Source organism: Leptinotarsa decemlineata, unplaced genomic scaffold (assembly GCF_025532065.1).
Source record: "Leptinotarsa decemlineata unplaced genomic scaffold, Ldec_3_MD MMD2_P_RNA_scaffold_4, whole genome shotgun sequence".
Lineage (NCBI taxonomy): Eukaryota > Metazoa > Arthropoda > Insecta > Coleoptera > Chrysomelidae > Leptinotarsa > Leptinotarsa decemlineata.
The window spans coordinates 4,129,686-4,156,176 of record NW_027412531.1 but is presented as its reverse complement, the minus strand read 5'-3'; the positions used below and the strand labels follow the sequence as shown (position 1 = coordinate 4,156,176).

The 26,491-nt window shown below is 34.6% G+C and overlaps 1 protein-coding gene and 1 long non-coding RNA gene across 3 annotated transcripts in view; one reads left to right on the top strand and one right to left on the bottom strand.

The window, feature by feature from the left end:
* Positions 1-26,491, top strand: part of LOC111514833 (peptidoglycan-recognition protein LE) — a 142,451-nt gene that overhangs the window by 76,325 nt on the left and 39,635 nt on the right. The gene's annotated exons all lie outside the window — the stretch shown is intronic.
* On the bottom strand, positions 12,258-13,314 carry LOC141487570 (uncharacterized). Its single transcript, XR_012468448.1, has 3 exons — positions 13,094-13,314; positions 12,953-13,045; positions 12,258-12,650 (listed from the first exon to the last, which is right to left on the bottom strand). It is a non-coding gene; the product is annotated as an uncharacterized lncRNA (long non-coding RNA).

Below are 26,491 nucleotides of genomic sequence, written 5' to 3'. Positions count from 1 at the left end.
TGGGGGAAACTACTGTTGAACTCCATGATAGCACCTCGAATTCTAATCTTGAGGTACGCTTTCAGGCGTTTTACTAGAAGAAGAGACCTCAGATTCAAGTGACCCTGATAATAGGGGAGCCCAAGCGGGGATTTCGGGAGCGGCAGATTAATATACAGGGGGATACTTTGTACCCGGTCAAGTACCTCCACCAAATGTGAGCCCCATATATAAGGCCGCCTGTGAAGGATAAAGGAACAGATTAGTAAAAAAAATGATCATCAGAAATTCTCGAGCGCGTCAGATTAAGGTAGAGTGAGTTAATTACCTGCTAAAAAATATATATTCCAGTAATCTGACAATTTGAGAGTGACGTAAAGAAAGGGGAGGGCAGCAAAGTTGTAAAAAAATAACGTCATTTTGACATTCTCGAGCGTAGTTAATTTTTTTTATTTCTAAGGAAATAATTCAAGGATAACGAAAAATATATAATCTGACGATTTCCGCATGTCGAAATAACAAAAATTCGTCAATAAATTTTAATGCGTACAGCTGTGTGATACCTATATTTCCCTCTCCGAGTTTCTATTCCTCTATTCACTTTTTTCTGTCTGTTACTTTCTCACTCCGTCCACTCTGAATTCTGTTGCCATGACGCCATCACAGCTGATCACAGAGACTCGTTCGTGATGAAGATGAAGATGATGATTAATTAATCAATTAATTGATGGATGTGCCCGTTACTACGTGGTAGGGAGTCATAATGAAGAAAAGTTGTCCTCCTAGGTAACCGTCCATCCTGTCCTTTCCAGGAAGGTGGACAGATTACTTGGAGATATTTTCTTTATATCGGCAGGTGTAGGCCAAGACTCGCCGAACACACACTCTCTTATTGATGATAACTCTGGACACTTGAATAGGACATGCCAAATAGTTTCATCTTCCTGTTTACTCATTCTGCATAGAGGTGTATACACTAGCCCCATATCATGGTGGTGTTCCTTAAGTTGACAGTGGCCAGTCAGAAATCCTACTGTTATATTTCTTCGGCGCCAGCTTCTCGGGCTCGCCCAGGGTGATCCTGGCAAGAATGCATCCTTTGATTTCATCCCATTCCTTTAGGAATTGAACATGAGTCTCAGTCTCGGTCCAGCCGCTTCCTTGGCTAAAGAGTCAACAATGCGATTACCTTTACTCCTGTCGTGCCCTTTAACCCACCTCAGGATAATATTATTATTCACAGAGGCTTTGGCTAAATCTTGATGACACTCTAGTGGTCTGAGGTAACACGTTGTCTGTTCAAGGCTATACGGCTTGTCTGCTATCAGTGCAGATTGTTATGTTTTTGTCAAAAATTCCTTTCCTGGTTATTTCCTTTTGTGGCGATTGAGATACCAGCCAGTTCTGTTCTGACCACGCTGGTATTTCTTCCCATTCTTCACTCAATCCTTAGGCTTAGTGATCTGGACACTCCACATCCTGACTAGTGGGGTTGATAACATTCCCTACACAGAACACGATGCTAATGACCAACATAGTCGATGCTGTTGACATCAAAAAAAACCTATCAAACTCTGTCTTCTATAGGCACAATAAAATCGCTTGTAGCGTTCGAAATTCACTACAAGAGTTGTGAAAAATAATCGGTGACCGCATGTTTTTCGCAAGTTCATATTATCCTCGTTAATCAAACTTTCTTATTTTGGAAACTGATCTTTTGAACTGAATGAGATGAATTGCAATTGTGTGCTGAATTGTCGTAGGACGCCTGAAGTGCATTTGATTCCGTCATGAAACCCTCTTTAAGAGGAAGATCAAACTGTTTGATCTTGAAGATGATCACTTGGTGATCAAAACACGTGTCGAGGTGTTGAAATAACGGTTTGGTGTTGGGAAAAAGCTCCAGTAATATCCATTACTACATCGAAGGCTCCTAACAGTGCATCATATATTATTCATCACCAAAACTAATATTGAAAACGATTGGTAAGTTAACGTTGAACTGGTTAAAATTTCGAGAGTAGCATTTCTAATTTGTTCAAAAAGATATTGACATCAGTTAATGCTGCTTTTCTTTACAAAAATTACATATTACATTCAATTTTTTCGAAATCGAGTACTCAAATTGTTTCTCTTCTGAAATATTGTTCATTTCAATGGTTGACTGCAATCTGGTCTTGATTTCTTAGGTCAATGTTTTAGGAATTGACATAATATTTTTGTTGATATGAGACCTATACTGGGCTTTTCATGATGAGCGTTAATTAGCCGTTTCTGACAAACTATTTAACGGATCAACCTGAAAATTTCACAGTATGCATGAATCAATATGACCTACACGCCTAAAATATTTCAGACGAAGCGGCGTTGTCGCTTCCACTATAAAGTAGCGGCTTCTTTGATTTTTCAAATAAAGCACCCCGTATATAATATCATTATCACTTTGTCAACAAATTCATATACTATTTCCCTATACCTATCTATTACCGTTTAGAAGATATAAATTAATTTCGATATGATACTATGAAGATCTTCACTCCGAGTCATATTTTCATTTGCCTCATACAGGGTCTTCAAAAAATGCAGATACTTTGATTTCATGAAAAAATGAGTTGAACTCAATTTTTTCAAATGGAACACCCTGTATATTTCAATATTTTTGAGTTCTACATCCAATTTTAGATTAACTTGGTTCAGATAATACTATTTCTATTTTGAACCGTTTTCGAGATAAACTGTTTCAAACGGAAACTGACGTGGTTTTCTTGCTCGTTTTTTTGAATTCATCACTTATTTTGGATATTCAATATTTTTTTTTATACTAAGTAATATTTCTTTTTGACCCAGTTTTTTAACTGTCTCAGATCAGTCAATTCGAAATTGGTATGTACCTACCTTAGAAAAAGTTACAATTTGTATACATTGAGGTATTGGTCTCTAACGTACAACAGTACACATTAATATTTTTTAATAGTGTGCTTTGGAAAAATAAATAAACCAATTATTTAACGTCAGACTTTCGTTGGTGGTTTTGACTGATTGTGATAGCTACCAATTATAATAGAATAATGTCAAGATTAGGTTACAGTAATGAAGATTTCTGGAATTTATTAATAATTTATGGTGGGTGCAATAGAATTGCAAGTAGAACATGCCGAGTATTTCATGAAAGATATCCACAACTTCCGAAGCCGAATAATAATGTGATAAATCGACTACTAAAAAACTGTAGGTTGAATGGAACCTTCCGTCCAAAAATCATTCGTAAGAAGACTAAAGTGGATGATGATGACAATGGTATAACAGTTTTGGGATACTTTCATGCATTTCCAAATGCTTCTCTGTACGAGGCTGAAAGAGAGATAGGTATACCCTACGTAACAATTTGTCGAATTCTTAATAAGCATAAATGGCATCCCTATAAGTTCTACTGTGCCCAACATTTGAAAGAGACTGATTTACCTCGTAGAGTGGAATTCTTTGAATGGTTACTCGTCAAGACTCAAGAGGATGAACATTTTATTGACAATATCATATGGACAGATGAGGCCAAGTTCACAAAAAATGGAGTTTTCAATAGACACAACAGTCATTATTGGGCGCCAGAAAATCCCCATGTTGTCCGCCAAAGGGGTTTTCAAGAAAGATGGCAATTCAATGTATTTTGTGTCATAAAGAATGAGTTACTGAGGAATGGAATTCAAATGATTTTATATAATAGCGGTTAAAGCGAAGCTTTAACCGAAATCTTCGAAGACAGATGGATTGGTAATAATGGACCTTTTCGTTGGCCTCCTAGAACAACAGATGGCAATCCATTAGATTATTCCGTGTGGGGTTTCATTAAAAATATGGTTTACTCCACTCCAATAACAACAATGGAAGATATGGAATCGAGAGTTATAACTGCTTTCAATAGTTTGACTCCAGACTTGATCAGAAGCGCTACACATGACAGTCTCTTGTAGAGATTACATGTTTTTTAAGTAGAGGTGGAGATGTGTTTGAACATATTCTGAAATACACTGACGATTAAATTAACTCATTAATTTATGGGTTTATTATTTTCAGTTCGTGTTTCAGCGTTAATAAAACTATTGTTTGAAGAGAAGTTGCATTCGATGGTTGGGGAGTATTTCAATAATTATCTTTTCATTGTATTATCTGTGACTAATTGAGAAACATCAAACGAAATCTGTTTTACAACAATGAGTGATGAACAAGGAAACCATGTCAATTTCCGTTTGAAACAGTTTATCTCGAAAATGATTCAAAATAAAAATAGTATTATCTGAACAAAGTTAATCTAAAATTGGATGTAGAGCTCAAAAATGTTGAAATATACAGGGTGTTCCATTTGAAAAAATTGAGTTCCACTCATTTTTTCATAAGATTAAAGTATCTGCATTTTTTGAAGACCCTGTATGAGGCAAATTAAAATATGACTCGGAGTGAAGATCCTCATAGTATCACTCCACTCCATTTCAAATTTGATCGTTTTAGTGCAAGAGAGTTCAAGATTATCAGCATTTATAAAAGTTCATATTTGGTAAAAAAAATATCGAAATTAATTTATATCTTCTAAACGGTAATAGATAGGTATAGGGAAATAGTATATGAATTTGTTGACGAAGTGATAATGAATAATAATTTGATATTATATACGGGGTGTTCCATTTGAAAAATCAAAGAAGCCGCTACTTTATAGTGGAAGCGACAACGCCGCTTCGTCTGAAATATTTTAGGCGTGTAGGTCATATTGATTTATGCATACTGTGGAATTTTCACGTTGATCCTTTGAATAGTTTGCCAGAAACGGCTAATTAACGCTCATCATGAAAAGCCCTGTATAACACTTGTTCAAATTCTTCGTTATGCAATGTGAGCTGTTTGAGTCATTTCAGCCAAAACTGCTGATGAAGTTTTATTCAGCACCTCATCTTAAAAATCTCCCTATGTTCTTCTCAGTTCTCTTCATGACTCAGTTTCTTCCATTACTTCTTCGTCTACTAGCACTTCTCTTGCTATTACTTTTTTTCCTAGTTCTGCTTCCTTTCTCCTACAACCCTTTTCAGAGGTCCGATTTTTTCATCGCATATGTTCCTTAGTATACTTTTTAATACTCTTAATGTCTCTTATTTACATACAGTACAGCTGGCTCAGGACCGATATATAAAGTTGATGAGTTGTGTTTTGCACAGTTTGTTTGTTCTCTTTGCTTACGGTTCCTGAGTGTTTTAGTATCAGTAGTTCATTCAGACTAGTCTAAGTGGTGTTCATCAATACACTGAGTGCAGCCTGATTGTCTAAAGAAATATCGATTTCTTCATTTCATTAAGGTCCTAATAGTATATTACGTAGCAAGTAGGATAAGAAGTCAATTACCCATGAGCGAAAAACTGTAAGAATGAGGCGTTAGCAGAGGCGATAATTCGCGAGTGGACGTAATTGGCCTTATTCTGGAGGTGCGTACTATAATTTTTCTACGACTGATCGTAGAAAAGAATGGTACAATATATTTGTTCGATATTATGGTTTTGGATAATAAACTCATCAGTCAATCAGTCAGAACTGACACGCGTTACCGCTGAACTACTCTGGCGATTACCAAAGTGATGTCTGATTGTGATATGAGTAGTAAACGTCATTGATATTCACTTTGTGAGTGAATAAGTAAATTTGTAGAGTTTTGAATAATATAATAGTGTCAAATACAACTGCGAAAAGATAGTTTTTGGTCTGTAAAATATTTCCAAATCCTCTTGCTTGGCTGTTATAGTTCATACAATTATCGGAAATAGACTTTGCTTTAGAGGCGTCTGGCAAATGAAATTTGATTGGCTGTTGGCTGGTGAGGTTGAATAATTCGATTTCAACTTTTATGTTGTGTCTTAGTATTTCAAAAATTGTTGCAAAAGGTCATAAACAATTAATAACAGGAAAAAGCGTAGTTGTGTTACCTTCGAAAAGAAATATTTGCATCTGGAGTTTCCTTTATGAATTGATTTAGATGACAGCTCATTATTGAAACAAATGGTTGTTGATTTACGGATATAACTAGATTCATTACCAACCTACAAACTGTTGAATAATAAATTTACTGAAAACATGATTCTTATTTCGATTTTACAGAGAATTTGGAGAGAAAATTCATTGATTTTGGCTTTTGGACAATTGAATGTATTCATGAGATCATATTTATCAGAGTAAATGCTACATATCTAATCATTCTTCAAATTTTCTTACTGAAGTGGCCGCCATTGATTTAGAATACACGTGTATTCTAAATGAGCCATTACCTACCTGTTGTCAAACACGTACTGATTAGGTAGTAGAAAAATTAATATTTCCTACGCATTGCAAAACTGCATACACAAGTTTATGTCGAAAATGTTTGTCCTTGAATTCAACTTTGCCAGGTTCCTTGTATTTTGGTGAATTCTTGAGTTGGAATCAGCCCAGTCTTGCCTCTCTCGTTATGTTAAGGGGGTAGATTGAAGAGTATCTCCAACATGTTGTTTGATCCGTTACTCATTGATGGGGGTATTCTAAAATAAGAAAGTTTTTTACATTAACTAGTTTGTTGATAGCTCTGTCGCTTGTTTCATCATTGGTTATCGGACCAAAGCGGCAAGTGTTGTAAAGGAATTAATTACCATTGAGTTAGTCAATACATCAAGTCTAGTTCCAGCTACAACGTTTTCCTGTACATTATCATGACTACTTAATTTACCTTTCTTTTTATAGGCCCGAACTATTTGGATTTGGATAGGCATTTCTTCCTCAGCGCATTTTGTTATAATATTCAGGGCCTGCTCCATGCATCACCTCATTATATAATGATATTTGCTGTTGAATAGAATGAAATAGTAGGTATACAGGATGTTTCTTTTGTCATGTGGTAACAGATACGAAGACGATTACATGGGAAAAAAGTTAAGTGTCATCAGGAACAATACAATGGTCGAAAAAAATTTACGGGGACTCTCGCCCTTCTTGAGTTATACGGGGAAAACTAAAAATGCGGTTTTTCGTTTTTTTTCGAATGGACTTGTTATTTCGGAGAATATAAAAAATGAAAAAAGAAAATGTTATTTTATTCGAAGTGTACTATGACGATGTATTAATAAATATTCGATGAAACGTTTCGTGTCAACATGGCCACTATCAACTTTTTTTTTTAATATGGTCCTGTCTTTTTTATTACAGATATTGGATATACCCTTGGATTCACAATCCAAGGGTATATCACATTCGATGTTTTTTTAGCGTTTCATTTGAAATAACCACCATCATCAGTGACAATAATCAAACATAAAAACAATTTATTTCTTCATGAACTTTTGGGAAAAATTAAATCCATACGGAAAATGAAAGCTGCATGGCAATCTACATTGAATGTTCGAATTGACGACCGCTTTGTTGAATGCACATAAGTTGACGGTCCAGACAATTTTTGTGGCAATTTTATAGCATAATAGGTGTAATACTAATACATGCATCACTTATTTTTTGTTTGAGATGGTCGATATCAGTACTTGGTGTCGAAAACACTTTATCCTTTATGTATCCCAAGACAAAAAAATCCCAAGGAGTAAGATCTGGGGATCGAGCTGGCCAGTTAATTGGTCCATTGTTTCCAAACCATTTTTTCAGGAATATTGCATCTAAATGTTTCCTTACTATTGCTGTATTATGGAAAGGAGCTCCGTCCTGTTGAAAATATTGTAATTCATGGCGGATATTCAGTGGCAATTCATCTAAGTAGCCATCGAATTCATTGAATAGAAAATGAAGATACATTTCACTATTTGAATGATAATCGTGAAAGAGAGGTCCGAAGATGTTTGTTCCCACAATTCCCAACCAAACATTTATTCCAAACCTTTCTTGGAAATTGGTTTCCCTATGAAAATGTTCATTGGTATTATTCCAGATGAAATGGATATTTCAGTTAAATCAACCATTGCTGGTGAATATTGATTCGTCCGTCCATATTATTTTTTCACAAATATTTCCAACTTCCCTATATCTCAAATTGTATCTCCTTCTGTAATCTCTTTCAGTAAGGTGATGAACTTTACGTATCCTGTAGCATTTATATTGGTTCTTTTTAAAAATAGTTCTGGTGGATTTTACAGAAATTCCCATTCCGGGGGCAATTTCAAGTACAGAACAATCTTGATTAGCATAATTTTTATAACTGGCCAACCCTAAATTAAAAAAAAAAGATGTTATCACTGTGTAAATTTTTATGTAGTAATATTTGCTCACCCATAACATTCATTTGATTTCTCACACTTTCAGTAACCAGGCATTTTCTTGTTTTCTTTCTGTCAAATGCACCACTGTCTCTCAATTTTTTTTCTAATCGTCTAAACATTTGGATGTTCGGAATATGACGATTAGGGTTTACATATTCCTTGTCAAAAGAGGATTTCTATTTGATTTTGCATAACTAAATAGCATATCAGTCCTTTCATCATTTGAATACATCTTTGATATGTTCATAAACGTCTGACAGTTTTCAACAAATATCAACAAAGCATTCATTTTTCCTGCCATAAAAACCAATCAAAGCTTACGCATTTAGGATGGTAAATACAAATTATACAACAATCGAATTGTGACCAAAAACTGATATTTTCGTCACTTCCAAGGTTTGAGAAGTATAAAAATATTACGAATTATAATTGATTGATTGAGGGAGTCAGTCTGTACCTAGAAAGTGAACCGTGCGTTTGAAATAAATCGAACTGTTAAGATAAATTAAGCGTTAGTTGCTAATTGTTGTACATAAATTAGTTGATAAAAATAGATTTGCTCAAGACAGTTAATTCTTTTATTTGTTACAGTATTTTTATCGTGTCAGGGTACCTACCTGCGAATTTATTGGGTTGTCTGAATTATATTTCGAAGAAATCGAAACAAAAAAGTAACGACAGGATCGTTATTTAAAATTGTTGTCACTGTTGATGGTAAGTAGTTATTTCAAATGAAACGCTAAAAAACTATCAAATGTGATATACCCTTGGATTGTGAATTTATTGCTTTATCAATATATTCGGTTGCTTTAACAATTCCATTCGAAAAAAATGAAAAACAGCATTTTTCATTTTCATCGTATAACTAAAGAAGGGCAAGAGTTCCCGTAGTTTTTTTTCGGCCATTGTATTGTTCCCGATGACAGTTACCTTTTCCCCCATTTGATCGTCTTCGTATCTGTTACGGTTTAGAATATAGCAATTGTTACCACATGATAAAAGAAATGGCCTGTATGTAGCCCAGTATTTTATATTCATTTTGGTTTAGTTTAGACTATGTATTAACTTTATCTTAACAATTCGATATCATGAGAATAATATGAATGATTTGCTAACTTTTTGAAAGAAATCAAATATACAATCCTTTCAAATTTATAACTGAAAGTATTTTTATTTCAGGAACGATTGAAAGTGTACTAGATTTGTTAATGTGAACATAATTTGTTGTAGAGTCGCCGTGAACAGTTCGGTTGTCTCTGAATAGGTTGATAATTTTTTACCGTTGTAAAACAACAAAAACATTGAAAAACATTTTATCGTTTGAATAAAACGTGTGTACATATACGAAGTTCACTAATAGCAAGTCTATAATGTTCGTAAGTAATACAATTCCTATTACATAATACTTACTAAAATGGACACGTGTGAAACCAACCTCATGGATATCTCTGTACTACAGGGGTACTCGAAATTAACTACAGAATAACATTCCCTCAATGAACCTACAACACCAAACTTATTCAACGGTTACACAGAGCTTCAGATTTCCGTCGAGAGAGCAAGCCATTATTTTTCCTTCCATTGAAGGAGTGAAAATTCAAGATTATGTTCTCGCTCTTGGAAATAAAGTACAACCAAAAGACATTATATTCTCCTCAAAAATATCAAACAATAGAGTATGCATTTATCTGTCCAGCCAAAACGATACTTTCATTGTTCAAGGCAGTGAAATTGTGATTAACGACCAACTTATTAAAGCCCGCAGATTGATAACCCCTGCAACACGCCTAATACTATCAAATGTCTGTCCAACAATACCACACCTTGTGGTTGAAAATAGCCTTAGAGATCTTGGTATTACAATTGTCTCTCGCATTACTTTCCTTAGAATCGGAATATCCCAACCAGAATACAGTCACATACTCAGTTTTAGAAGGCAGGTCTTCTACCAACCTGATGATAATCTCAACATTCCCGAATCCATAGTTATTCCCTTTGAAAATACTCCCTACCGTATATTCCTGTCTGTTGATCGAATCACTTGTTTCAAATGCAGAAAAGACGGTCATGTCGCAGCCTCCTGTCCAGAAACTACCGAAGTTCAACCAACCCCAAGTATACCACTTAGAGAGGAAGGAGAAACCCCCGGAGTGAACAACCACCACTTGTACTGAACACAAATACCCAGAAACGACCCCTGTCTGAGACATCTAGCCCTACAATAGAAAAGAGTACATTGGAAAACACCTCTCCCACAGAATTTCCCAAACCATCGGCACAAATTCCCAAAAAACATAAAAAACTACAACTTGAAAATTCCGTCGAAAATCTCATTGCTCCAGCCAAAGAGCTTTTCGAAAAAGACAAATCCTCAAACATGCTAGACTTTAACCAGATGGTCAGCTTTTTAGAAAACTCTTTCGGGTCATCAGATCCTTTGAACGTGGCAAGAGATCATACCAACGACATACATACCCTATTGGCAACACTATCAAAAAAGTACCCGACCCTGACAGAGAGAAGTATTAAAATGAGAATCACAAAAATTCGAAAAAAGATCCCGAAACAGCTCAACCAGGAACTTGAAACCAATTCCAGCCTAACACTATCAGAAAATGATAGTGAATTATCCCAGGTAACCTATTAAAACAGCATATCTAACTATAATACCATACATATCATAAACATTCATATTACAATGGAACATAAATGGGGTCTATCCCCATATGGAGATGCTCCACCTTCAAGTTCAACCTATTGTAATTTGTCTCCAGGAAACCAACTTAAAAAACGACCTTACCTATAAAGTAAAAAACTACAATTCATTTCATAAAATCAGAAATCACACAGTAAGAGCCGCTGGTGGCGTTAGCATATACACCAAAAACTCAGTTACTACAGAAGAAGTTGCCCTAATCACCAACCTGGAGGCCATTGCAGTAATAGTGAAAACTCCGCAGGAAATATGCATCTGCAATATATATATATCCCACCAGACCAAGATATTGATTTATCAGAATTGATTTCAATAACTAACCAACTACCAAAACCATATGTAATCTTGGGTGATTTCAACTCTCATAATACCATATGGGAATGTTCTTATACAAATCATAAAGGTATTGAACTGGAAAAATTTATGAATATATCCAATTCGATGTTACTGAATACCGGAGAAAAAACTAGGTTCAACTCTCTGACAGGTAATCATTCACCCACATAGCAATAGATATTCCAGGTATATTTCATGAATATACATTTAAGGATATTGTATTATGCTATGAATATGCCATGGATATATATATATATATATATATATATATATATATATATATATATATATATATATATATATATATATAGTACCTGCCCGGTACTGACGATGCCCAATAGGCTGAAACAGCTGTATACCGGTGGCTCTTAAATTGAAATCAATATGGGAATGATCAAAGAGTACTTATCTATTTATTTTTTGATTTTCATGGAATTATTTTCCAGCAGCTTGACTGCATTAACCTTTCTAGATTTTATATATATATATATATATATATATATATATATATATATATATATATATATATATATCTTTTGGAGAATATTCCCTGGAAGTGCTCCTGGCGAACCTTTGATATATTTTAAGAATATTCCATGGGAATATTCTTGGAATATCTTATAATATCCTTAGAATATGTAAGGTATATTCTATTAAGAATATTCCAGGAATAGAACCCAAGGAATATTCATAAAATATTCAGGATATTCTTAGTTTATTGTAGGAATATACAATAGGGAAACACCATAGAATATTCTTTAAATACATTTTATGAATATTCTAGGAATATTTGGGATATTCCAAGAATGTGACGAGTAAACGCTATTAGGCATGTATATATTGCATTTTGATGCAAGATTCACACAAGTAATAAAACACATAATATTCATAAACAAATATATTTTAAAAACAATATACACTGGAATATTTGACGTTTCAACCAATATTAAAAATAAAAAATCTAATTCAAAATATTTATTCACTGAATAAAATATTCCTGAATACTGTCATATTACAAATATTAGAAATGTATTCAAATTAGGATGTTCCTACTCTCAAACAAATGTATACTAAAAATATACTAAAATAACAACTCTGTGAATTCATCAGCACTAATTAAAAAATAATAAATATATCATTTCATTGAAAAAGAAAAAATGAATGACATCAAGAAATAGGTTAGGTTAGGTTTCTCACTTGAAAAAATAAACTCACAAATGAAGTATTTAAAATGAGTGGTATGATGGGTTCTTCAATGAATTTCACTTACTTAAAGTTATTCAAACTTGGCTCACCAGAATAGTTTTCCTTATATTTGTCCAACAATGCATCAGCCAGTGTTTCAATAGTAATACCTGGAACGAAATGTATATTAACGTTCATTATCACTATTTGAAAGTGGCACAATAAAACTGGAATAAAAATCAAATAGATTTTTTTTCGCATAGGTTACTCATGAACATTTACAACATTTTATGACTTGGAGAGCAACTTGCATTGTCTTGTTGAAAAGTACTCATTACGTTTTCAGTTCCTTGGCGCACCTGCCTGTACCAGGTACCACTCTGTTTCCTTTTGGGCAAATTGATACTATCTTGAAAACGAGTGATAAAAATTATGAAAACAAATGATACAAAAGAATGTGTCATTCACTTACTTTTCTCTATTGAAGATACACAACTGAAATCACTCTAGTTCAAACATGTACTTAGTCAAACCAACAAATCCCACACACCAACTCTCCTCGAACCTAAAATGAGATACAGTAGGTTAATCGATACTATTGCATTTTACTTACTTTTCTTGAAGACTGAATATATGCAACTCTCCTGTTTGAAGATCCAAAATCAAACTATTCGCTGTACTGCAAATTGGACAACCCCAAATTATAAATGGTACACTGAACGTGACAGAATTATACTTTGATAATAACACCAACACACCATGCATTACACACGCGAACCTACCACGTCAACCGCCATGTTGAATCAAATGTCGAATTCAACGCAAAGGTACCAAGCATTAAGGGACCGCCGCTTTCACAGAGCTTATTCGACTGTCGCGCGCTATACTTCAAATTGACCAATGAGAAACGTTTACTCCAATTCTTCACTTTCCCATTTCTCTGTTTCCAGGATTTTCCGCTTTGTAATTAAATAATTTCAAATACAAAAAGACAAATAGGATGAGAATTAACCAGTTTGATGCAATTGGTTCATTTATTGGCCCATTCAAATTTTTTTGTCATTTCCAACAGTTGCTGTTGGAACAATTCATCCAGAATCTTGTCGTTGAGTTCAAAAACTGGTTAACAATATCAGGGTTATATACATTAGGTTATGCATTCGATTTAGATCTTCAAATATTTTTGTTTTTAATAATATTGAATTATTTGAATACGTTATTATAAGATAATTCAAAATTCCATTGTATAGAATATTCCAAAATATACCGTGGGGATATATTCAAAGAATATACCATATGGTATATTCGATCGACAATATTCTTAGAATATTTAAGGGAGAATATTCCATTTATAGACATTCTATGCACATTCTTTCGGAAACAATCCTGACATATTCATTCAAACATATTCTATGAATATTCTCAAGGCGTGTATACATTCCAAGAATATTCTATGGATATTTGAAATATATACATTCGTTTTATGATATACAGGGAATATTCCATGAATATCTGGTGCTGTGTGGGCAGCTATAGACCTATCCTTTTGTGATACATCACTCTTCAATAAACTCTTCTGGGAGGTATTACCTGACTTATATGATAGTGACCACTTTCCAATCAGAATAAATAAGTCTCCAACCTAGCTAACAAGACAAGAATTCCGTCCAAAATGGCGACTAAAAGATGAGGATAGCTAAAAATGGGCCATATACAGTGACCTTGTGGAATCAAAAATACACGACATAACGAATATTTCTCTAGACGACATCAACCATGTTGTAGCAACTTTCACAGGGATCATTACAGAGGCCGTAAAAACAGCCATCGGAAAAACCACAGAGATTAAGAAACATCACCCTGTACCTTGGTGGAACGAGAATTGTCAGAAAGCAATAGAGGAAATCAAAAGGGCTTTTAATAAACTCAAAAGGAAATTCACTATTGAAAACAAGATCAATTCAACAAACTCAGAGCTTACAAAAGATATTAAAAAAGCAAACGTAAATCATGGATAAAGTACGTCTCCACTCTAAAATATTCTACGCCACTAACTGAGGTCTGGAGAGAAGTGAATGCTATTAAGGGAATACAAAGTAATTATGAAATACCTTATCTTATTAAAGACAATCTACCGCTTGAAGATAGATGTGACATCGCTAACCTGCTTGCTGAAAACATACAACATTATTCGTGTAACAAAATATATGACCAAGAATTCCTTCAATTGAAAAAAACAACCGAAAACAATATTCTTCAAATAGATGCTGATAATGAACACCCACTAAACTCAAAAATCACAATGGATAAACTGGAAAACGTCCTCTCTAATTGCAACAACTCATCAAGTGGACCAGATGATATTCCCTATATATTTTTAGCCAAACTTCCTCCAGAAGGAAAGACATTTCTATTGGAAATATATAATACAATATTTACCTCAAGACAGTTTCCGAGCAAATGGTTGGAAGCCATTGTATTACCTTTCTGCAAACCAAATAAACCGCCTTCCGATCCTACCTTATAGGCTAATATCCTTGACTTGTACCATATGCAAACTTCTTGAGAAAATTTTGAATGCTAAATTGCAATTTTTTCTAGAACAAAAAAATCTCATCACCTCACACCAGAGCGGATTCCGAAAACATCGCTCCACTATAGACAACCTAATCAACCTCCACGCGGACATTTCTGAATCCTTTGCAGACAAACGAAAGCTTATTGCAGTATTTTTTGACATAGAAAAAGCGTTTGACTCAGTTTGGAGACGAAATGTACTGAATGAACTAACTGGCTGGGGAATTCAAGGAAACATGATAGCCTTCATCTCTAACTTTCTAAATATTCAGTCATTCATAGTGAGAGTCAACGGAATATTATCAGAATCAAAGGTACAAGAAAATGACATCCCTCAAGGAACATCTCTTAGTATTACACTGTTTCTTGTAGCTATGAACAACATTCTCAAAGACATCAAAATGCCAGTGAAGGCCAACCTTTATGCAGATGACCTAGTCTTGTACGTTAGTGGAAAAAATACCAAAACAATATACAACCTTCTACAGCAAGCAATAAACAGCTTACAAACATGGTTCCGATACTCAGGATTTCGCTTTTCTTCGAGCAAATCTAAAGGTATGATCTTTTCAAAACGAACTGATGACAGCATTCCAGTCCTCACTCTGAACGGGGAGCAGTTGAGCTTCACTGATAGAAGGTCTTGCACGAATGGTCTCAATTTAATGAAGGTTTTAGCCAATACTTCCTGGGGGGCAGAAAATACAATTTTGTTGAACCTTTATCGAGCCTTAGTACGATCCAAACTAGACTATGGATCCATAGTCTTTTCAACAGCAAAGAAATCTGTTCTGAAAGTGATTGATGTCATTCATCACACAGCCATTAGAATTGCTATGGGGGCTTTCTGCACCAGTCCGGTAGAAAGCCTACTTGTAGAAGCAGGAGAATAACCCCTCGAGCTCTGTCGCCAATACCTAACATTGAAGTATGCTGCCAGAATATCAGCCAATACATACAATCCTACATATCGAAATACCTTCTCAGAAAAAGAAGTCGACCCCATAGAGGAGAAGACCTAATGACTTTCGGTAGTAGAATTCAATTAATCAAAAGTAATGTAGTTCAAAGAGTCAGTAACAACCCAGACTTAACTCCAGAAGAAAAACTTTACCAAACAACTCACTACGATAAAGTAGCCCTCAGTATTTTCATTGCTGGTTGTCCTGATATTTTAAGAATAATATGCATCTTAAAAAGCCAGCCTCACTGGAAGATGCCATAGCATACGTAAACGAGTTCGAAAATTTCGAAAAAATGTATGGTTCGTTAAACGATTATGAACCAAAGTTCAATACTTTCGGTAGACAATCCATCATGCCAAACGTCAACCAAAATGGCCCTAGATTTATACAACCTCAAAGACAAAATTTGCAAAACGAAAATTTCTCTAACCCAAATTATTTTTCAAAAAATGAACATTTTTTCAATCCACAATTTTCAACTAGACCTAATTGGCCTAGCCAATCAATTAATATCCAACCTAGACAATTACCACCGCAAAGATACCCTACAAACCGAGAAGTTTTCGGACCTCCCCAGAATGTTTTTAAACCAAAAAATATTCCACCTAATCAATTACCGAAACCGGAACCCATGTCCATTACATCAAGAAACCCAACAAAAATGTCTCAAAGACCTTTTTCTCAACAAAACAACACTTTTAGGAACCCTAATAATTACCGAAACCCTCAAAAAATGTTTACCGCAAGTCAAAAACCCAATTTTATATCTGAGGAATTATTTTCTAACGAATACGATGAATTTCCTCAATATAATGACACTGATCAACAATTTTATGATAATCCCAACCTTAGTGAAGAAACATACTCTTCAGAAAATGCTGTTTATTTAGAAAACGAACCAAATTTTCAGAATGAATACTTAAGCGACGTAGATTGTGATGAAACTGGAAATTTTCATTTAACAACCCAATTCAAAGATCATACTTAGCCGAAATCAATGCATTTTGTAACAATGCATTACCTTATGTCGAAGTTAGTCACAAAAATAAAATTATTAAACTACTAATCGATACTGGAAGTTCAAGATCCATTATTAAACCATCTATTATTGAAAAATTATTCCCAAACAAAATTTATCATTCAAATACTATTATCAAAAAGGCTTTAGGAAGTCAGAAAGTAAGGTACCAAGCCTCGATACCTGCTTTTCCAGAGTTCAACACAAACTATGAAATTACTTTTATTTTATTTGATTTCCACGATTACTTTGACGGAGTTTTAGGATTATCAGACTTGATAAATATGCATCTGAATATAGACCTTGTGAATAAGAGACTGATAAAAAATCATGTTGAAATTTCTTTCAAGTTCAGACAGTCTACAGATACGAGTTTTTCTTTCTCTGTCAACCCACAAGAAAGAGTACTTAAATATCTGCCTGTCACAGTTCCTGAAGGTGAAATTCTTACCCTTGAGGGAACACTTAATGATCTTTTCATCCCGCAAATATTGACAACTTCAAAAAATGGTTACGCCCTTATGGAAGTACAAAACCCCACCGATAGAACAATATCAGTGAAATTGATACATCCACTTCCTGTAGAGAGCTTTCAATCCTCTACTTTCGAAATGTATTCTTACGAAACTTTCGAAAATACAGGGACGGACTCACCTAAATTGGCAACCGAAATTAATATCGCTGATTTGATACGTACAGACCACATGAACAAGGAAGAAACAAATGCTATACTGAAACTCTGTAAAGAATTTTCAGATATATTTTTGAAACCTGGAGATAAATTAACATTCACCTCCAAGGTCAAACACGAAATCAAGACCACAGACGAAATACCCATACATACCAGACCATACAGGTATCCATACGTTCATAAGAGCGAAGTTCAGCGTCAAATAAAAGACATGCTTGAAAAAAATATAATACGACCAAGCTGTAGTCCCTGGTCTTCCCCGGTCTGGATAGTTCCAAAAAAGATGGACGCTTCCGGGAAGCCAAAATGGCGAGTGGTAGTCGATTATCGAAAACTTAATGATAAAACCATTAGTGATCGTTACCCACTCCCAAACATAAACGACATTTTAGATAAACTGGGACGAGCTCAGTACTTTAGCACCCTCGATTTGGCAAGCAGTTTCCATCAAATCGAGATGGCCGAAAATTCAATCCAAAAAACGGCTTTTAATGTAGAGCACGGACACTACGAGTTTTTGAGACTTCCGTATGGCCTTAAGAACGGTCCATCAAGTCTTCAGCGCGTATTAGACGAGGTTCTGAAAGACTTACAGAATAAGGTATGCATGATTTACATGGACGACATAATTATTTTCAGCACTAGACTCCAAGAACACATCCAAAACTTGAAATTGGTCTTCTCTAAATTACGAGAGGCACAATTTAAGATCCAACTGGATAAATCGGAGTTTCTCAGAAAAGAGGTAGAATTTTTGGATCATGTTATTACGCCCGAAGGCATAAAACCAAACCCAAAGAAAATCAGAGCTGTTCAAAATTTTCCAATCCCAAAAACACAACGAGAAATAAAGTCATTCCTAGGACTATTGGGATACTATCGAAAATTTATAAACAACTTCGCAAAACTAACAAAACCTCTCACAAGTTGTCTTAAAAAGAACGCAAAAGTTGAACATACTAAAGAATTTATCGAATGTTTCAATACTTGTAAATCGGTATTGACTTCAGAACCGGTTCTCGCATACCCCGATTTTGAAAAACCCTTTTAAGTCACAACAGATGCTTCAAATTACGCCATTTTGTCACAAAATGGACACCCAATTTGTTACGCTTCTCGAACACTTGACCCACCTGAAATTAATTACTCAACTATCGAAAAAGAACTTCTTTAGATTGTATGGAGCTGCAAATATTTCAGACCATACCTTTTCGGTAGAAAGTTTACAATTTATTCAGACCACAAACCCCTTCAGTGGCTTTTCTCACTAAAGGAACCTAATTCAAGACTTGTGCGATGGCGTTTGAAATTAGAAGAATTCGACTATGTTGTAAAATATAAGAAAGGAAAATGCAACCAAGCAGCGGATGCTCTTTCCAGAAATCCTCATACAAATGACTTCAATGCTATCGAAACACTTTCAGTTCAAAATAATCCTGGAGACATAAACGAACTTATCGACATCTATTTGAATAACGACAATATTCCAGTCTTAGACAATGACGTTCTCAATGAAGTCCTGGAACCGCAAGAACCGAAAAAACAAATTAACATATTATCTGATATTCAAATTGTTCCCCCAAAATTAAATGAAATCGAAAAAACATCGGATTCAGAAACCGTTCACACTTCTCTCGAAGACCCTGTCTTTCAAATTCCCATTTCAGAAAGACCAGTAAATACATATAAAAATCAAATAATTGTAGCTATTGGTGACATAGAAAAACTGTAGAATAGAAAAGGTATTCGAGAATTTGCGATCTTATATTACCATACCCTCTAAAAATCTGAGCGAGAATATTGTTAAACTCATTAAAGAATATATCGATCCAAAACAAACATTTGCCTTCCATTTTAAAAACCCAGCAGTCTCACAAATGTTCAATACAACAATCCAAAATTTACTCAAGAATTCTTCATTCAAAATTGTTCATTGTCCAACATTCTTAGAGGATGTAGAAACATCGAAAGAACAGAAAGAGAAACTTAAATGCTATCACGTTAAGAAAACATGCCATAGAGGTATAAATGAAATGAGGACATCCCTCAGTTCACGATTTTATTGGCCAAAAATGGCAGAAGACATACAAAATTAAATTAATAATTGCGAAACATGTCAAAAAAACAAATACGATCGGAATCCTCCTGTAATTAAATTCAACCTAACACCTACAACTTCTAAGCCATTTGAGCATGTTCACATAGATACATTCAAAATTTCAAACGAAACTTTTTCAACAATTATCGACACATTTTCACGATATGGTCAGGCATATCCATTAAAATCCTTAACCGGAGTTTTAGTAGTCGAAAATCTACTCAATTTTATTACCCATCACGGTTTACCACTCAAAATAACCGCTGATTCAGGCACCGAATTCAAAAATAAAGATCTAGAAAACTTTTGTAAAATTTATAACATTGAGTTGCATTACACAACTTCAAAAAACAGTAATTCTAATTCACCAGTTGAAAGATTTCATTCAACACTGATTGAGCATTATCGATGCTTAAAGGAAGAAGGAAAATCGTTCACACCTGAACAGCTGATGAAAAGAGCTGTCCTTGGCTATAATAATTCAATACATAGGGTTACCAAATTTACACCTTTCGAAGTAATTAAAGGTCATATTAATAACACAGACCCATTTGATTTAAATGATCGTATAATTGTTTCCGATTACGTTCAAAAACACAAAGAAAATGTCAAAAAACTGTATCAATCTATTCAAAATTCCAACCAAATTACTAAAGAAAAAGTCATTGAAAACAGAAATACCCAACGAAATGAACCCACAGAGTTTGCAAATCAACAAGTTGCGTATATTAGAACAAAGGCGCGAAATAAAGATCGACCGAAATTTAAGAAAACTGAAATTATTGAAGAGACCGATATAAAACTCAAAACAAATAAAGGACTACCACAAAACAATAGCCAGAAAACCAAAAATTTCAAAAAAACTTTTGTTACAGGGAGTAAAAGAACATGAAGATACACGTGTTGATAACGCTATACCTTCTACTTCACGTGCTCCGAGTCCAAAGTGACGATATTCAAATAACCCCTATAACCAACCACATCCTTCCCATACAGCTGGGAAATGCAAGAATTATATACATCAAATATACATTTTTATATTACATAGAACTTAGCTCTATAATAAAACAATTAAACAAACTAGACGACTACTTCCAAATAATCAAAAATAATTTTGATAAGGGAACAATTAATAACCCAATTTCCTATCATGGATTAGCATACAGCCTGCTAGTCAGAACCGAATATCTTATTGATATGACAAAAAAGAAATTAGAAAACCTCCAACCCCATATCCGTATTAAAAGAGGTATGATAAATGTTATTGGAAAAATCGAAAATTGGTTATTCGGTACTCTTGATGCTGATGATGGTAAACGATACGACCTAAATATCGCTATATTAGAACGTAACCAAGAAAATATGATTAATGAGGTAAACATGCAAATCTCTCTGTCCAAAAAATTAATCAATCACTATAATAAAACTATCCAAATTTTGAAGTCAAATCAAGAAAAATTAGAAAACAGTCTAAAAACATTTCAAGTTACAGTTCAAAAAACCATTGGCGACCTGACGAATTACATTAGTTTTCAAGGAATTGTTTCACAAATAACCCTTGACTGCCAAAATATGATTACTTTTATCGATAATCTAGAAGATGCTATCACATTTGCAAAGTTAAATACCTTACACAATTCAATAATACCTAGTTCTGAACTCAAAGAAATAATGAATTATTTAAGCAACATCTATTCTGATTCAAAAATCCCGAAATTTGAAAGTATGTTGACTTATTATCAATTTTTCGGTGCCCAAGTAACTTTTTCGAATGACAGAATAATTTTCGCAATACACGTTCCTATTGTCGGAAACGAAGTTCTTACATTTTTCCACCTTTATCCTATCATCCAAAATAACAGTATTTTTATCCCAAAATACCCATATTTGGCACGAGCAAAACACAATATCCAGTTCGAAGACAGTCCATGCCCAGTATTAGAGAAAACGTATTATTGTCCAGAAGATTACTTTTCCGAAGACCAATGCACATCCCACCTGATCGAAGGCAAAGTCGCCGATAATTGTCAGCCTCTTCCAATCAATGTGGCAGAGTCGATTATCGAACAAATCACTCAAGAAGAAATCCTGGTAATTCCGATACAGAGCGAAAGAATATTTGGAAATAAAAGCGCCCACCCTAGTCAAGATCCCGAAAACTTGCCAAATTGAAGTGAGAAACAAGATTTTCACCAACAACGTGAAAATAGGAACAGGCAAGCCACTGATCTTACCTAAAATCGAAATGAAAAATATCGAGAAGTCAACAATATATGAAACACAAAATTTCTCGAGACTAAATTTTGAAGAACTCTATGAAATCAACAATATAGTGGACCGATTGAAACCAATCCACAAATTTAACAACTCCGAAAATAACACTACCATTTTTGGCGTCTCTGCAGGAGTTACTATCACAATAATTGTCCTGATATTGGCAGCTTTTAAGAAAAATTGGATTAAAACCCGTATACTGGGATGTTGTTGCTTCAAAACACCCCAAAAAGAAGAAAATACCAAAAAAATAATTCCATTATTTTTTCGGCCTAAGGAGGGAGGAGTTACGTAGTCATAGTTCCCACGACACGGCCATTCACACGGAGATTCAGCTGAGTAAGAGATATTCCAGGAATTCCTTATCTCGACATGCAGTTAGCATCCAGTTAACATTATATTTATTATCATTCTGTTTGTAGCTCTCGTAAGAGACAGTCGTCTCTAGTTTGTAAAATAAATTCTTTTTAAAAAGTTATTTTCTCGTTCCAATCATTTAATTCCCGACTACATCTAATCAAGAAAGAAACACCCAACCGATGCCTCAACTGCAACGTTGATCTAAGTGTTGAGCACATTATCATGGAATGTCCCAGCTACCAAAACGAAAGACGTATATCCGGCTTAGGAAATGAATACTCCAGTATCCTAGATATCAAGAATATAGACTCACTGTTGTGTTTTTTGAAATGTATCAAAATTTTTAACATGATATAAAATGTAAAACACCTTTTGTTCCACCGCTAATAACCTAGCTGGTTGATGCGGTATAATTGTAATTAAAAACAAAATAATTTGTTGTATCGCAGCCTTATATGAATAGATATCGAGAAGTTTGAATTGTTGTGTACGAAAGAATCATCCAATCATTCAGTTAGTCATTAACATTGAATTTTGGAAAGAATTATCTAGAAAAAGCTGATACTGAGTAGTTTGAGGATTGATGTACTCTATTGATTGTTTCGAAAACAGTTTAAAGATAATATGTGAATAAACGTTCAAGTTTAGAATTTCTCGAATACTTATTGTCAATATCCTGTTGAGCTATAAAAAGAAATTATCTCAGATTTTCAACCGTGTTTCGCTTTTATGTTGCGGTTTTCTGAAACAAGAATATTTACATGAGTATGATATAGACGTAGATGAGATTCAACCTCTAGCTAGCAGAATCAATTCGAATTTTTATATTTATTTCAAGGCCATCATTTTAGTCCGATTTTGGGCTGATTTTGTACTCCAAAATATTTTGGAGATGTGGATTCTGCCAACTGAACGTTGAGCCAGCAGAACCCAACCATAAAAAAAAATTCTTGCATCAGACTCATTTTAGTCTCCTGTATACGTTGTTTTTTTTTTAATTCCTAGGCTCTGCTAGCTTTACCGTTAAGCTGACAGAATCAAATCAAATCTTTGGAAAATTGAACTTAGGGCTCATTTTATGCTCCTCAATATGATATTGATCATTTTTGCCTCTCGTTTGAAATTTATATTTGGGTGATTATCTCAGACGCACGCGCTAAAATCCGGAAACAATTTTTCGCATTCATAATTTAACTGTAGGCGAGGAAGAATTTTTGACTCTTTTCATGTCAAGTCGAGTCAGAAATGTTTATTTAAAATTTTGGTTAAATTACATAATGTTTGAGGTAGTGTGTTTTGAGAAGGGTCCTACTATAGGCTTATGCCTCTTCAGGGATTGTGTGTGTGTTGTCCTATGTTGTGATGTCTTATGTTGTGTTGTCTTATGTTGTCATGTATTCCTCTTGTTTTCCATTGTTCCGTTGGAGTGGTCTGGGTCAGTAAATATGGGTCCAGGTTGCTAGGCCGGGGATGGATGCAGCTCCTTCTAGGACGTAGCTGTCCGCTATCTAATTCCCAGAGGGTACTCCTCTAGATTATCTTGGATTTGCTTCGACGAATCTTCCATTGTTCCCAGGAGTCTTGCTGGGGGAAACGGAAGTATTTCCAATACCAATTGGAACTCCAGGAAGGAATTCCCGCCTCGACTTAGGCGTCGGCATATTATTTTTCAGTGGTAGTTTGTCAGTTACTCATTCTTACAATCATAGCAATTGATCACCCCATGAAAAAGTTATTTCAACTGAATTTTTCCACCATGGGTAGTTATGAAAAACTTCGAAATTTAAGGTAGTTGATTTCCGAGTCGAAAACTCTAAAATACAATGAAAACATAAATAATCATACCGAATTCTCGTCAAACATATATTTACAAAATAATAGAGGCCAACAAAATTGCTAGAAAAATCAAAATTCTTCTTCGCTATATTCGGATGAGGTGGAATCATCATCGGGTTGAATAACGATCGGATTTATGGAACTTTGCACATAATACTTGTTCTCTTCTTTCATAACGTGGGCCACACAGTTCTTCCACACATCACTATAACCTACTTCATTCACCACTCGCCTTATATTGTCAAGCACTACAGCATTCAAAGTCGGTGACTTATTACATTTCCGCAAGCTTTCTTTCATTGTGGCCCAAACCATTTCAATTGGATTGAACACACAATAGTATGGAGGTAAACGTAAGAGAATATGACCACGTGTTTCACACATCGAATCAATAATATACTCTTTTTTGAAATTACGTTGTTTTATGGTCGCCAGTAATACCTTCTTCGTTGAAATCTTTTCGGTATTTCCATGTCATGCTTTCGCATGAAATTAACAATATCTGCTTTTTTTGTGTTATTGTTTGGTATTGTAGTCAATAACCGACAATGATACGGAGCGTTATCCATAACAATAACCCAGTTTGGAGGAATATTTGGGAGAAGCTGCTCACTGAACCAGGTTTCAAATAAAGCCGCAGTCATATCTTCGTGGTAATCAGCAGACGAATGTTTTATATTTTTGGCCGACAGAAGCAAAGCGTTAGGTACGAAACCATTTTCATTCCCGGCATGCAATTTTTATAACACGTTTTCCCCTCGAAGAAGGTGTGTTCAAAGCACAATACTTGGTTTCGTCTACCCAGCATTATTTGACAACATCATGGGTGTCAAACCAAGTTTCGTCGAGGTAGATTATTTGTCGGTAGCTTTTCATTAACCTCAAATATTCTTGTCGTAGTTAAACAATGTGTGTCGATTCCATTATGACCATCCGATTGTTAAATTTTTTATATTTGAAACCACAATACAATAAGACACCTCGTAGAGTTTCTAAAGATTTGTAATTGTAATCGGGATAGTCCAGTAATTTATACCAAATCATTTCCAAGGTTGGTACCTAATTTTTTTGGTATATACCATAAATTGTTCGCCGAATCACATCTTTTGTAGCACCATCAACGTTTGCGAATTTTTTAATCCTTTGTTTTCGTTTCATTGCATGGTCAATGACATCCCCTATTTTAATGACTCGAAGAACTGTCGAACGAGATAGTTTCATTAACTCGCATATTCTATTCACAATAGCATTGTGTTAAGTGTGACAGTTTTCCTTCTTCAAGCATTCATGAATATTTAAAATTACTCGCTGAACTTGAACATGTAAGTCCTTATTTTCAAATTCCGGATCCCTGTCGATTGACATAGATTCCTCACACTTAATGTTATCATTTGTTTCAAAAGGTCTCCAGAAAGCCATATTGATGAAAGTACCCAAAAACACTAGGATTTTCACAAAAATCGGTTTAAACGATTAGATTGGAACCTTTGGTGTGAAAGTTGAAAACTTTTTCTAGAGATCAATTACCCTAACACCAAACTGATATTTTTGCACTCGACGCGCGTTTCGCTTACAAGGTTAGCATCTTCAGGAGAGGCAAATTGATACTGAATCTAAAGACAAGGGTTAGCTGTTTATATACCTAAAGTTTTTTGGTCTGATGTGGACTTTGCTTGTTAAATGATGAATATCCTAATTGATTTTTCGGTAATTAACTAGTGGAACCACTAGTTAACGGTGTCAACAATAGATTAAAAAGCGGACAAATTAATTTGCAGGTAGTGCAGGATGCTTGGACTCGTTTACAGAAATGGCAAGAGCTTCAAGAGTATTGCCACCTTAAAATTGCTATATTTTGCGTATGCCAGATCGACTACCAAAAAACATCAAACGAAGTTCCTAAAATACTTATGTCTAAAAGTTGATGTTCAATACCCCACGAGAGGCATCGCTCATAACATATTGTTGACATGATTTGATATGACATCTTTGTAAAATAGGAGAGTTATCCTTGGTATAAAATTCCTGCATAAATTCCTCAACAATAATATTGACAGTCCGGTTCTTTTACTCGAGATCAATTTCTTAGTACCAAGAAGTGAAGGTCGACACAATCTGAAATTCTATTGCGAAGTATCACGCACAAATATTATGCTACGATCACCATTGAATTTTATGGGCAGTAGCTTCAA